At 45.0% G+C, this 14,812-nt stretch overlaps 1 protein-coding gene across 5 annotated transcripts in view; it reads left to right on the top strand.

The window, feature by feature from the left end:
* The first annotated feature begins 838 nt into the window (after positions 1 to 838).
* Positions 839 to 14,812, top strand: part of Cdep (Chondrocyte-derived ezrin-like domain containing protein) — a 729,829-nt gene continuing 715,855 nt past the window's right edge. For 4 of the 5 annotated variants that reach the window (XM_071661711.1, XM_071661716.1, XM_071661717.1 and 1 more), the window contains exon 1: positions 839 to 992. The gene's annotated coding sequence lies outside the window, so the exon portion shown is untranslated. The remainder of the gene's footprint in view (positions 993 to 14,812) is intronic. The other variant, XM_071661713.1, reaches the window with a different exon arrangement.

A 14,812-nucleotide genomic window follows, 5' to 3' on the forward strand; every position in this document is an offset into this window, starting at 1 on the left:
AAAGTACTTTCATACGAAAATAGCGGTGAGGGGATGGAATAAGCAGTAAGAGTACTTGGTCAACAATGAAAATATCCAAGAGATAGGGACCAAGTGTTTATGTCCCTTCCTGAATTAGTAAAGATAAATGGGTAATTACACCCCGTAAAGTACAAATAGGTAATTGTATAGTATATGTGTGCGTGTGTGGCAAACACACACACAAACACACACACACACACACACACACACACATATATATATATATATATATATATATATATATATATATATATATATATATATATTTGTGTGTGTGTGTGTGTGTGTGTGTGTGTGTGTGTGTGTTCTTAGCAGGTGCGTTAAGAGTTCACAGAACACAGGTTATAATGTTTGTGTTCCTACCCACGTATGTCGAGTAAGACGAATCCAGCTTTTATCCCTGAGGAAAACGCTAAATTTAGAACAATGTCCTCGTTGTATTATATGGTATATTGTTGAACATTGATTACGCATCTAAGCGTATACAACGGCATAGCCAATTTGACAAGCTTTCTATTTCACGGCTAAAAGAAGAGGGTAAATAGACCCGTCTTCTTCCCTAACACAGATCCCTGCCTGGCCATCTACCGGGAAGGGCGGAAAACAAACATGGGGCTGTTCTACCAAGCGGCCGTGACTCTATATTTATCGATGAATTCAACTGTGAGACTTGTATAGTTCATTAACACTCTATAAAATGAATTATATCCTTTTAATTTTATATTTGTGATAAGGAATAAAGGCTAAGAAAGTAAAGTAATCGGCGATGAAACAGAAACAACTGTTTAACTGTTTATTTTCGTGGGGATGAGCCGTTTAAACGGAACAGCGGACCTCAGTTTGTCAGATGTGAGGCTAGTGTGTGGAGGTGTGTGTGGTGCTTGTGAGAAGGATCAGTGAAATAACTCTGTTTTACCTTACTAGTCTGTTCTTTGTTGGTATCAGTGGCGAAATTTCACCCTTCTCAAAAGGTAAGTGATAAGTTAAATCGATGTTAAAGTAATTTAGAGGGAGAAATAGATGGTGGACGTAGCATTTGTGGGCAGTGAGCCAAGACTCTCAACATACACGGGGCGGCGCGGAAGCTGGATTTGGACAAGATGCTCGCTGCAGTTTCGAGGTATATGACTGCTTCTGCTATATTAGTTCTAATTCTTTTTCAGGGTACAACCTCTGTTGACTAGCCATCGTAGGTTAACTGGGTCGTACCCAGCTGTAAACCTAAATGCAGTGATTCTATGTTGGTGAACGAGAAGTGCACCATTAACTTTGCGGCTTTAAGAATTTATCTCACTTAAATTGTAACTTAACCTGGGTAGATAAGATATATTAATATATTAATAACATATATTGATATAGTTCTAGTTTACTGATAATGTTTGATATTGTGGTGGACGTATCACCGCCCAAGTAGATACGGAAACCCATGAAAGGTGTTACAAGAGAGGAATTAAGTATGTGTAGGAATCCTCTATCTATCTTTATCCTGGAATGTGTACAATTTCCTCGTCCCACTGTATCCCATATATCCCCGTTGCGCAGTGGGATTAATCTTAATTCCTGCAATATTTAAAGTGTTATGGAATGCATCCCTTTAATAGGAATTTATTGTTATCATATGTAATTGGTGTATAATGGTGATAAATGGGAGGTGGTAAATGCTGGACCATATCCTCACGAGACATGAATGTGGTACAGTGCCGGTACTGTACCCTCTTGTATTCTCCCTCTCGTTCACTTGTTGGTTGATGGACTCGGCCGAAGAGAAGCTCATAATTATGAACCGTATTTGCTTTTTTTTTTTTTTCCGTAGATGTTTAGGATTTTGGGCCCCCCCTTCATGCTTCTCTGACACATCATTGATATATCTGATCGTATTAGTTCATCTGATTGTTTTTAAAACTAAGATTAAGATGGTCAGTATTTGTCGTTGTATCTGTAGCGCAGTGGAGCTAACTGTTCCCCAGGGTTACTCTTGTAGCGATTTTTCTTATTAACCATGAGTCGTATATCAATTTCAAGTGGGTCGAGCCAAGATTAGTCTTATTTTGGGTAAGTTGTGGTGGCAGACCCTTATGTCAGGACGATGGTGTGAAAATAGATTATGATATTGTGTGTAGTCGTATGATGCTAACACCTAGATATGATTAAGAAAAGCGATAGACATAGCTAATTTTGGTAGGGTACTGTACAAAGTCATGGGGTTTAACCTTACGTGATACAGATTATGTGAGAAATTAGGCCCAGGGCTGCAAATTATGACTAATGGACTTTAGGTTCAGTTGTTATTAACTGAGCCTTCAAAACCTCTTATTTGTAGGGGCTGGAGAGACATTCGTTTTGTTGCTTATTCCTTGGAAAATATATATTAGATGAATATTTTATTGGGGGTGTAGTTGAAAGTTGAGGTTCCTTAACGTAAAACTAATTACGAAGTATTCACGAACTTAATTTTCTTTGTGGGTTTTAAACATGATCCAGCTTTTAGATTGATACAGCTCACGTCGTAGTGTTACTGGGACATAAGACGTATCAATTAATGTCCCCTCGATAGTGTTAGTATTTGTTATGTGAATGAACCTTTAACATTCGTCCTTGATTTTTTTTTTGACATTCTCAGAAAAGGGTAGAAATGATTTTCATGTCTAAATTTGATATTACTTTAAATTGGGTGTAAGCCAACTTTTTGTTAGGGGCTGACAGAAATATTGAATTCCCTTCCACATGTACTTGGGCATTGACCACCACCTTATACCTAATTGTTTCTACTGCAATGTATCTAGTTGTTGCACCCTTCACTGATTATGGATTTTATCCCCTTCCCTTGTATTCAGGTACTGCCCTATCCCATGTGTCTTGAAATGGCCACCTTCATTACGTCTGAAACTTCCCTCCCCAATCTGGTTGCTGTCCCCTCCCCCCCTTTGCTGTGCCCTTGGGCCATATCCCCTCCCTTTGAGTGCTTCCCCGTCATTACCTAAATGCTATCCCTCCCCTGTTCCTCCCATGTTCCTCGTCCCAACTAATTAGGTGTTACCATCTCTCTATGTCAGGGTCCATGAGTCCTGCTTCCCTCCCCGGAACAGTAATTTGTGCTTTCCCTCCCTTGCTTTGGATTACCATCTCACTCCCTCTCTTGGTTGCTGTATCCCTTCCCACTTATACAAAGGTTTTACCTACTTCCCCTTCACCAGAGTATTGGGCTCTCCCGTGCTCCTGCATGTTGCCTCCCTGCACCTTAATTTTGCCCCCATTTCCGTGACTGTTTTTGTATACCCTGTAGTGATTTTAGAGGTCTTCTCCCACCCACAGCTTGGGTGCTGTAGCCTTCTATTTTTGATCTTGCATCACGGTAGCAAAATAATTGAAAGAAATCTCATTATCTGGACTGGAAATTCTTCGTCGGTCTACCTGCAAATATCAGAAACAACACTATCCAGTGGGTAGATTTCTGTGAGAGAGAGGTGCGGGGAACAAGGAGAACGGGGAGACCAAATTGGAGATGAAGGGAAGGAATGAAAAGTATTTTGAGCGATTGGGTCCTAAACATGCAGGAAAGTGAAGTGCATGCGCGGGAAAGAGTGAATTGGAACGATGTGGTCAGGAGTCGACGTACTGTCAGTGGAATGAACAAGATCATTTAAAGAGCAAGGGATAAACCATGGAAAGGTGTGTGGGGCCTAGTTGAAGATAGGGAGCTGTAGTTTCGATGCATTACATGTGACAGCGAGAGAATGGATGTAGGCGGATGCGGCCTATTTTTCGTCTGTATCTAGCGTTACCTTTCTAAAGAGGGAAACAGCAATCAACTATGAAAGTATATATATATATATATATATATATATATATATATATATATATATATATATATACATATATCCCACAGTTCCTTCCTATTTGACATGGTTTATCATTCATGTTTATTTAAGTATTTGGAAAACCATACAGCTTAGTTTTAGTGGCATAATGGCGTTTGAGACAGCCAGCAGACTAGGTGTGTGTGTGTGTGTGTGTGTGTGTGTGTGTGTGTAAGGTGACACCGGGACACACAACACCAGGCTGGCTGGAGTCATGCTGAGCCCGGCCGTGTGACGGGACGGGGCCGACGTTCACTTGGCCCACCATGCTCATTCCAGGCATACCAATTTTCTTGTGTATGAATTCTTTGAAATATGTTTCTTAATTTCTCGTGTTGTGATATGATGACGCAGGCATCGCTGTGTTACATCAGAAGTTAGGGCGAATTATTGTTGTCATATCCATCCACGGGATGGCGTGGAGCCTGCATTGAAGAAGATATTACCACTCCCTTCTGGCTTCGCACATGTGCGCATTACATAACAGTTTTATGTTTACGCTGTTTCAGAAGTTCAACTATCTCATTAATTGGTTCTTTAAACGTATGGTATTGCAATATACTACCACAAATGACATTAATGATATTAAGAGTGTTACTAGTTTTTAGGCTGCTGTATTAAACGCTCATTGACAGTGTTGTGCATTGATTTTGGTGTTTAGTGGTATATAATGATTTTGTTTTGACGGTTTGAGTGATGGTAGTCTATGTTATTTTGGTCATGATGGCTTGACCTGTCCTTCAGGGTCAGGGCATGGGTTGTTGCCCCGTTATACCCAGGGTCGTATTGTCGTGTCACAGGAGTTAATTTGTACGTGGTGGAGGATAAACAGCTCCTCAAGGTCATGGAAGCCGAGGTCGTCCACCTACTGGCGGAAAACCTGGATCATCGGTGAAAAACGATATGTTCTGTGACTTGTTTTCAGCCTGGTTTTATGTCCGTTATTTAGTTAAGCCTTTTAAGGATAAACCTTCAGACCGCCTTCCACCCTACCCACGTCTCGTGAGCCGTGGGTCACATAGTGAGGTGGTCCCAGCACCGCCTCAACCCTGGGAACCTTCCCACACCCAGCTGACCTCTTCCCTGCCTGTCCCCCTCTCCACACAGTCTACGACCACCACCCCGCTGGCTGGTGGTTATGGCGTGGAGGTCGTTCCAGCCCCCATGACCACCACGCGGCTTGCTGGTGGTTATGGCGTGGAGGTCGTTCCTGCCCCATGACCATCACCCGGCTAGCTGGTGGTTATGGCGTGGAGGTCGTTCCTGCCCCATGACCATCACCCGGCTAGCTGGTGGTTATGGCGTGGAGGTCGCTCCTGCCCCATGACCATCACCCGGCTAGCTGGTGGTTATGGCGTGGAGGTCGCCCCTGCCCCATGACCATCACCCGGCTAGCGGGTGGTTATGGCGTGGAGGTCGCTCCTGCCCCATGACCACCACCCGGCTGGCTGGTGTTAGGTTATGGTGCAGAAGGCACCTCAATCCTAGTAGTGGCGTCCCCTCGGACACCACTTGCCCTCGGCCAGCCTACTGCCCTTCCCAACGTATGGTTCCTCCCTCACGCTCCTTCTCGGCTGCTCGGGGAAGTATATTTCCCTAGGGAGACCATTAAGTTTCATCAGGAGAGAATGGGGGGGGTTGGGGGGGAGAAACAGAGTAAGTAAAAGGTCTTTGCTTGTATCACATTCTAACTTTGGGTTTGGGTTGTTAGATGAGAGAGAGAGAGAGAGAGAGAAGGATTCTTTAATGAATTTCTCTCGCTAGCGATCGTGTTTTCTTTTACTCGATTTTTCTCTTATTCGTTTTCAGCCTGAATTGGTAATCGATGTCAGTGCGCGCGGGATACTTTTTTCCCCTCAGTTTCTCATGAATTTGAAAAGTTCAGGATTTGTCGGTTGATTTTTCATAAAGTTTGGTTCTCTCGTGTAAAACGTTTGCGGTAAGGCATTAGAATTAATGTATTTTTTCCTACCTAAACCGAAATTTATTCTTTGAGGAAATTATCTTGCCAGAGGCGACCGCTGGTTCTCTTCATAAGAAAGATAGTTTATCTTCGCTGTAATACACCGTATCGAAGGCCTCTCTGTACCAATTTTTCCTCACGAGTTATTCAGGCAAAACCAGACGTTCGCCTCGGCATAACGCGCCCTGAAGGTATTGCCAGCTCATGAATATTAAATGATTAGCTTTTGTTGCTTTAATTACTGGCACGAAAATGATTATAGTCATTTGAGGACTATTGGCCACACTGGGATGGTCTGGGCGAGGTGTGCCGAGAGTGAACGTGATCGAGACCGTTTCGAAAAGAAAAAAATGGCTCATGCGTTTATCTAATTATCATGGCTTTTCTGGTTTATATTTTAACTTTATTTGGAATGCAAAATCTGTAAACCTAGAATTACAAGTGTAAAGAGACTATAGTCTTATATTCTGTTTACATCCATTTTGTATTGGGATATTATTGCTGTATAAGGCCAATGTCAGTACCTGCACTTGGATTATTTATTATTTATCGAGGAACAGAGGCAGGCGTTGCTTAAAATACAGTGGAAAAATACGATGACGGTCTTGGTAGTGTAGTGCTGTAGGAGTAGGATTACTGGCTATATTTACTCTTGTTCGTTTACAGAAAACGTGGCGATCTGGACTAGGTTAGGTTGCAGTGGATCTCTTTTCCAGCTGGATGGCATCTTGACGGATCGTGTGGCAGGTTTCTCCGAACAGACTCATAGGGCACCACATTTCTAGTACTTTGCCCATGGAGTATTTTCCAGTGATTTAGCCCGTATATCCTCGCCCTAATCTCCTGCCCAGTACTACGATCCTTCCAAAATTAGTGGAGTATAATATCCTCGGCTAATGTATATTGTGCCGGCATTTACTTGGTATATCTTCCCTTACTAGATTTTTTCAAGAAGAAATTGATGTCTTTATGTTTTATTATCGTTATGTTTGCACAGTTCCAACGTTTGATATTCGGTCTTTGGTATATGTAGGTGCTTTGAGCTAAACATATTGATAGCACCGTTTTCATATACGTTGACTAGGCTTGTTTACAATGTGTTGTAGTGTGGCACTCAGGGAAGGACTCCGGTGTGACTTTCCAGGTTTTCTGTCTGTTCCTCAGACGTGGTTCTCCAGTCCCTGTATTGACCCCATGTAATGTGTCCCCGCCTAGCCTAGTTATCTCGTCTACCCCTACCGTTTTCCCGCAGTTGTTGGTTAATGCTCCCACCAGAAGTACAGGTTGTGAAAGCAGTGTGAACATTTATAGAGATGCTTAGATCCGGGAGTCAAACAGTGCCTGACCTTACTTTATCACGTCGTACGTCAGCCAGTGAACAGGAAACGAAGGAGATGGACATGTCCACTTGACATTAACTTGACTGCAATGGATGCACAGATCACCGACCTCGCAGACGACCAACAGCTTATTAGATCAGTGACCGATTAAAGAAGTTTGGACCCACCACGAGTTCCCTGTCAGTGCAGAGAGAACAACAGATTTTTTTTTCTTAAATTCTTGAAGAGGTGTTTAGATATTATGACCTTTCAGCTCCCATTTTCTTTCATCACCTCATGTTCATGTTCTCTTGAATTGCTGTTCATCTCTACTGGTTTCACGGGCCCTTCCCTCTCTCTTCACCATCTGTTAACCCTCTCTCGCAGCTTCCATCTCTTTCAGACCTCTCCCCTTTCCCTCACGCCCCCTTCCATTTTATCATGATTTACGTCTGCTTTCAATCCGTTCCTTCTCACGTCGCCACCCAAGTGTCCAATCCTCCTTCTTCCCATCCCCCCCTTTTTTTTTCCCACTATTGACGCCAGTATCATGCCTTCATCCTCTCCTTTCCAGTATACCTCACGGGATCAGAGGACTTGCCGTCGTAAGGCGGAGACTTGGCGAATTTGACTACAATCCGGTGCCCATGAGCGTGGTTACGTGGTGTCATACGTGGTGCTGGATATCGTCCATAGCTATCACCGGCCGTACTCCCACGGCTTCATTAATTCTTTATAACTTCGCACCCGTAAGTCCCGTCCGTCCCCAACCCCCGTACTCCCCACGGTACTTCATTCAGGTAATGTTTTCCAATAAGATTTGGCCCCCCTCCCCCCCTGGTGCTGCTTCTGCCCGGTTATTACACGCGAGGGATCGTAGAGTACCGTAACTAACTCGACAGAGTGCGTATATGCCATAGGCTATCTCTCCCGGTTAACGTATCCAATGCTGGCGTCTAGGCCTAGAAAATCACGCCATGAGAGGTTTGGTATAAGATGTTTGGTTGACGGATCCATACTCCTTTTTTCTGCTCTTGACCTCTCGTGTGGGACTCGAGTGCTGGAATATGTTTATGTCGTAATCTATTTATTTTTACCCCCCCACCCCCAAGGACATGACCAGATAGCCTATGCTACTTGGTGACGGCGTTCATCCCGAGACTTGCATCAGCCTAGTCTGATGTGATCTTAACGAATTGGTGAAGCACCTGATTAGACCTGAGAGTATTGGTTCATAGGTCATCTAGGACGACCGAGAGTAATTTCTTTTGGTGATGATAATCGGGAATCGGGAGACACGTAAACTTGTTGTTTACAGCAAGAATTTGTCGCCTCTCATCAGCACAAAGGCAAACCAGTAATTGGTCTGAAGTACAGGAATCCCCGGACGCTCACCCCCATTTTATATTCTGGAAGCGTTGGTTCGATCCTTGCAGATTACCCCGACGATTTCTGTTTACCTAACCCTCCATGGGAGTGGAATTTCCGGTGCACTCGTTGGAAATATGTGCTTACCCTCCCGAGGGGGGCGCGGGCTGTTCCTGGAATGAGGAGGTAGTGCTTGTGAGGGTAATGGAAGCGCGGCCGCTCTGCAAGCAGTATACACCGCTGGCTCAGGGTTCCTCGACTGTCTTCTGACGCGGATGTATTGCCCCCCCCCCCCCCTCTCTGGTGTTATCTGAAATGATCTGTTGATATGTGTGTAGTTGTCGTTAAACCAGTTTAAATGACGTGGACAGAACGTAAAGGCGAGGCATCAGGCATCCCAACTATTTATTGTCTTCACTTTAATGTTTCTATTTATAGTGAGAGGAGAATGACTCTTGCAGTATTGTTTATGGTATATGTGAAGGTTACGCTAGTTGCAAGGGCTTTCCTGTACCCCCGGCAGCTCGGCCTGTGAACATGATTTACCCTAGTGATCACCTAGTGTACCGTGAGGGCCCCCTGTGGTGTTCTCCACCTTGCATAACCCTTGTTGATGGCTTCAAGCAGAGGTGTTTGTGTGAATGTGAACTTGGAATTTTACAAATGGTTCACTAGTCAAAAGTGGGACCGTTCATAACACACTCTCTAGTGCTGTGTTTTGGGATGGCTATGGCAAGGAGGTGACGGTAAGTTGCGAGGAGAGAGAGAGAGAGAGAGAGAGAGAGAGAGAGAGAGAGAGAGAGAGAGAGAGAGAGAGATAAGGTGATACCAGGAGATACATTTGCGTTTCTGTCGTCTCTTAACTTTGCACGTAAACCATGTCTTAACCTTGAACACACACACACACACACACACACACACACACACACATGCAGCCCAGCTTGCACCAGGTGTGTGAGAGGTGGGGGGGGGGGGGAGGTGGAATTACTGAGTGAGCGAAACAGACAGACGGGCAGACACGCTAAGGGTCTCAAGTAGGCTAGCCAGACCTCCTGTCAGCTGCGCTAACCCTGAATACCAGAGCCAGTCAGTCACCTGTGCCTCGTTGCTGAGGACCGGATGGAGAGCCAGATGATACGATGGTTTGACTTTTGACCTGATCCTTAAGAAAAAACGCTCCCCAAATTGCTTAATACATTTTCAGCAGCTATTAGAAGCACGCTGGACTTTCTGGTAAAGTTGAGATGTATTTTTGGAGAAGTACCGGCCCAGCCAAGATGTATGTGGTGGTTACGTAGGCCTCCCATAGTTTTTTTCTTGGGACCAGCCACACGAGGATTGACCATTATGATAACTCCTTCCCCTCGAACAGCGAAGTTATGGACCTTTCTTCTTCCTTTTATTTTTCTCACCTCCCACAATCTTTCTGCCTTTAAAAGTTTTGTGTACAAAAGTCCGAGGACCTCTTGATTGTATTCTATCGTTTTGTTACCATATTTTCTTCTATCGTTTGTTATCCTATTTTCCTTTCATGTTTTGCCCGGACTGTGGTGTCAGTCACGTTATTAAAAAGAATAGAGGCATAACTTATCGTTAGTAACAAGATACTGTTTTTGAAGCATTTGAGACTGTACCCATTCTTTGCACCTTGTGGACGAGTTTACTGTACGGTAAGAACTTAAGGTTACTTAATGAACCAACTTTTTGAACAGGTTATGCCATCTACCCGCTAGAGTCTGATTGAACACCCTTTGTGGCCTTTATGAATCCTTCTGTGCCACGGTTCACTGGACGAACACGAGATGCACGGTGAACAAGCCTCTGATACCACCAGAATCCCAGATCTTTTCTTAGGGATGGAACTCCGGCTGACTCCTCGCGAGTTTTTCGTAGCCGAGGTGATGGATTGCACGGTTACCTTGGTGGTCAGGTCTTCCGGATGGCTGTGCGAGTCTCTGGTCATGGGAGTGGACGGGAACCAGAGAGCCAGAGGTGTGTGTGTGTGTGTGTTGGCTGGGGTGTCTGCAGAGACCAGTTAGAACGATCGGGTTATGGAAGGTTGGTGACCTGATTAATGAATGGCTGGATCACATTACCCTCCCTTCGGCTTGGTGTGGGGGTTTTGGGGGGGTCTCATTATTGACTGCCTGCTGTTGCTCCCAACCGAGATTTACCAACCTTTTCCTCTCTCTCTCTCTCTCTCTCTCTCTCTCTCTCTCTCTCTCTCTCTCTCTCTCTCTCTCTCTCTCTCTCTCAGTGTGTGACATTTTAAATATGTCACACACCTTAACGGCCACCTTAACTTTTGATCAGTTTATTGCTGATAAAAGTTGAGAAATTCTTTTTATTTAAGATAATTGGTTTTGGCGTTGCTCTGGGAGAGGATCGTGTTGATGTGCATTTTACTGAACTAACTGCATAACAGTTTTGTGTGACTACTTTGGATTCTTTGTGATAAGAGAGTTGCAAATGTGTTTCCTATTAGAAGAAAGGCTGTAGTGTCTCCTATAGACAGGGGGCAGCAGTGTCTCCTATTGATAGGGGGGCAGTAGTGATGTGAGGGCAGAAGAGTTACCTATTGATAGAAGGGCATTTGTATCTCCTGCCATGACTGGGGTTCGGATATTGGAATGTGTAATAGGCTTTGAACTATGTGTTAGTGGAGGCCGGATGAAGGAGTAGTTGGGCTTGAGGATGAAGATGCAGACGATTGAATATTGGGAACTGGATAAGTGAATTCTAGATTAATCGATGAAAGTGCTTAGATTAACAGGTAGTATAGTGTGGATGAAAAAGTAGTATACTTCGGAGCAAGAGGTGGTGTAATTCGGATGAAGGAGCGGTATAGTTCAGATGAAGGGGTGGTATCGTCCTGATTCATTAGAGGTAGCAGATAAGGCGTTTAACACTGTCTGTTGGGTTTGGATGAGCGAGTAGGAGGTTTCTGATTGACGAGTGGCTGGGGCCGGACTGGTGAGTTCGTAGGGCCAACACAAGTTGGAATTAGGGAGTTGGTTTGGCTCAGACGAGTCAAGATTAGCGAGTTGATTGGGCCCAGATGACTCCAGATTAGCGAGTTGGTTAGGTCCAGACTAGCGACTTTCTTAAGGCTCAGACGAGTCCGGATCAGCGAGTTGCTTGGGCCCAGACGAGTGATTGGCAGTAGGGTGAGTTGCCTGTGTGTTTGCGGTGTGGGGCTCAGGTGTCGTGGCCCGGGTTGGGTTCCCGGCTCCCGCTGGCTCATACGAACCTTCGACAAGTGAGTCAGGCAGGTGGGAGCCTCCTTGTCAACTCCCCCTCCTCCCACCCCGTGTCGTCCCCCTCCTTCCCCTCTTCACGCTCGAGTATTGCACCGTCGAAGGTTATGATCCTCTCTGGTGAACGACGGGACGACCCTTGGGTCGCGTCGTTACGTCATGGTCGAGCTGTCGTATCGTCGTACTAAAGTTATTAACTGTTGTGCGGTGTAATCGTACGTTATTACGAAGGTTATTGATAGCGCAAGACGTCCGCCATAACGAACCCCTTTGAGGAAAATGATATATGAGGGGAGGATTTTCAGCCTCTCCTCCCTATCCTTCCCTTTCGAATCTTCAAGTTTGAAAATTCCTGGTGGACTTGGTTCCTTTTCACTCTCAGTAACATGCATGGAAGATGCTGATTAAAGAAAAAAAAAAGTAATTGAGAGGAACCATACGTACTGTTAAGACTGAAGTTTGAACGTTTGGTACACCCTGAAACTGATGAGCGTAGTGCCTGGCTTAGAGATATATGAGAGACGCTCAGTGGGACTGTACTGCCTGGCGTAGAGATATATTAGAGACGCTCAGTGGTATATATTGCGGTCCGTAGCCAGAAATAGCCTGGCTGATCGGAGGAGGAGGAGGATTGGATGTTAAGATTGGTTGCGGGCTGAGGTAGGCACGTCCCTCGGGGAGCCAGGTGAGGTGACCCGTGTGTGGAGATGATTAATGTATGGCAGAGCAGAACAGTTTGACTGGAAGGTGATCGATCCATAGGTATTGCAGGGACCCGCTGGGTTAGCTGGTCTAGTCTAAGGATTTCCAGCATATTTGAACGTCATGTGTGTGGCGGCGGTTGTAATGAAGAGCCGTGGGAGCAGTAAGTATGTGACGAGTTTCCAAGACAGTGTGTGACTGGAATGTTGGTGAGGGAGGTTTGGATCGCCGAGTCCAGGTGTGGTGGACTCGTTACGGCTCTGGATCCAGCCCTTATCTAGGGTCATTGTATAGCCAACTCTTACCACAGATATATATGTGGAAACGTAGACCCCGTCTTAAAAGATGAAGTGTATTTTGTGAGTATGTTAATGGCGCATGGACGTTCCGAAGTATCTTGGTGTGGAAGTGACAAAGTGGGTGGTTGGAGGAGTTCGTTTTCCCCTCCGTCAGCGTCTAATTCGTTGTGACGGCCGTGCTCATCGTGTGAGCGGTAGCGGCAAAGGATTACGGAGGGTCACAGTGGGGCCTTAGTCAAACTCCAGTGGCCAGATGATTATAAGTTATTATAAAAGTTGTATTGTTTTATTAGCTTTTCAGTGTTATTTTTCGATATATAGTAGACTCATCTACTTGATGTAGTCTTATAATTTCTGATCTGTTCTCATGATCAGTAAGGTGCTATGCTTTTTCGGGTTTGTTTTTTTTTTTTTTTACTTATCTCTCAGACGCTAAAGTTCCCCCCCCCCCCACACACACACACACACTAAGACACGGTGTTGTGCTCTGTGTTTGCATCCTCGCCTGCACACTGCACAGTTTGTTTTGGTAAACCTTTCCATGATAACATCTCCAGAGAAGCTGTTAAATACCTGAACATCTGTTTAACTGTACCAAGGATAGTGATTCCTATGTAATGGACTTATTTGAAAAATAGCAACGCGTATTGACCTCCCATTCCGAAGGGAGAATAGTTGCTGAATTGAGCCACGTCTTAAAATGTGAGGGGCGAATGTACCAGTCACTCCCATATTGATTTGTGACAAACTGTGCCACTGTACTGTAACGGAACCCGCCTTCCATCTTCAAGCATAACTATTTCAGGAAGGTCATCAGTATGAAATCTGTTACTCTCTGGAAATATTATGATGATGATGATGGTACGAAGAAATGTATCATACATCATGATTAATGATTATTTCTCCAGTAGTGACGTGTGTCTGTACAAGATCAGAGCTTGGGGTAGGAGGACTGATGTCATCTGTAAAATTGGCGTAATTGATCATTCAAGCACGACGCAACGACCCTTTGATGTGATGGCCTGGCCTTTGACCTGACCCTGAAGGTCAAAGGTGAGGTAAGGCTCTTCGTATCCTAACGTCGTGCTGTCGTGCTCAAGGAGTTTAAAGAAAATTCTGCCAGAGGGAGATGGCTGATCAGAGGTGTGCTTTTCTCTCTCTCTCTCCTGCCTAAGCCACACTCGAATTCTGTTCGTATTGTGTTGTGTCCCGATTCCTACAATGTGTCTGCCTTTAAGAGGCAACTTCATCTTCACTAGAGGAATGGGGGATTTTTTTTCTCTCTCTCATTAGCTTGAAGTTGATGTGGGGACCTGTGTCTGTGTTTATCTTGGCGTGGGGACCTGCACCCGTGTTTGGTTTGGTGTGGGGACCAGTGCCTGTGTTTGGTGTGGGGACCAGTGTCCGCGTTTGGGGCGACTTCTTCTTGATGGGAAAGAAAAAAGTTAATTCGTCTTTTTCTTTGATGCTTTCGAGGTAAATTGTTTCTGGTAAATTGGTATTTTTATTTTGTTGTTGAGTGAATTAAAGTTTTGTGTTCTTGTGGAGTCACCTTGGCTGGCGGCTGGCTGCGCTTGGTTATCATAATGGTCATTAGTTGTATGGATATGTCCTTCATCTTTAGATGCAATATTTGTGTATGCTTAACATCACTGAATTATCAAACCCTTTGTGCACGACGTTACTACCCGTGGGCACGACGATACTACCCTTGAGCAAGACAGTACGACAGTGGAGCACGACGGTACGATGCCCTCGAGTACGACGATACGACCCTTGAGCATGACTGAGCGACAGTTGAACACGACGCGTCTCGACCCTCGAATAAGTCGATGAGACCTTTAAGCTTGACCTTACGACCCTTTGTGAACCATCATATCCAAGGGTCGTCGTACTGAAGGGTCGAACCATCGTGCCTCGGGGCCTTAAAGTTTTACGCCTGGTGTCCCGGTGTGGGTTGGAGGTGACCCGCTGGGAAGGCTAGGAGGCTTCGCACGTTGACTCTTGCCCATGTTCAGCTGGGTTA

This window comes from Panulirus ornatus, chromosome 5 (assembly GCF_036320965.1).
Source record: "Panulirus ornatus isolate Po-2019 chromosome 5, ASM3632096v1, whole genome shotgun sequence".
Lineage (NCBI taxonomy): Eukaryota > Metazoa > Arthropoda > Malacostraca > Decapoda > Palinuridae > Panulirus > Panulirus ornatus.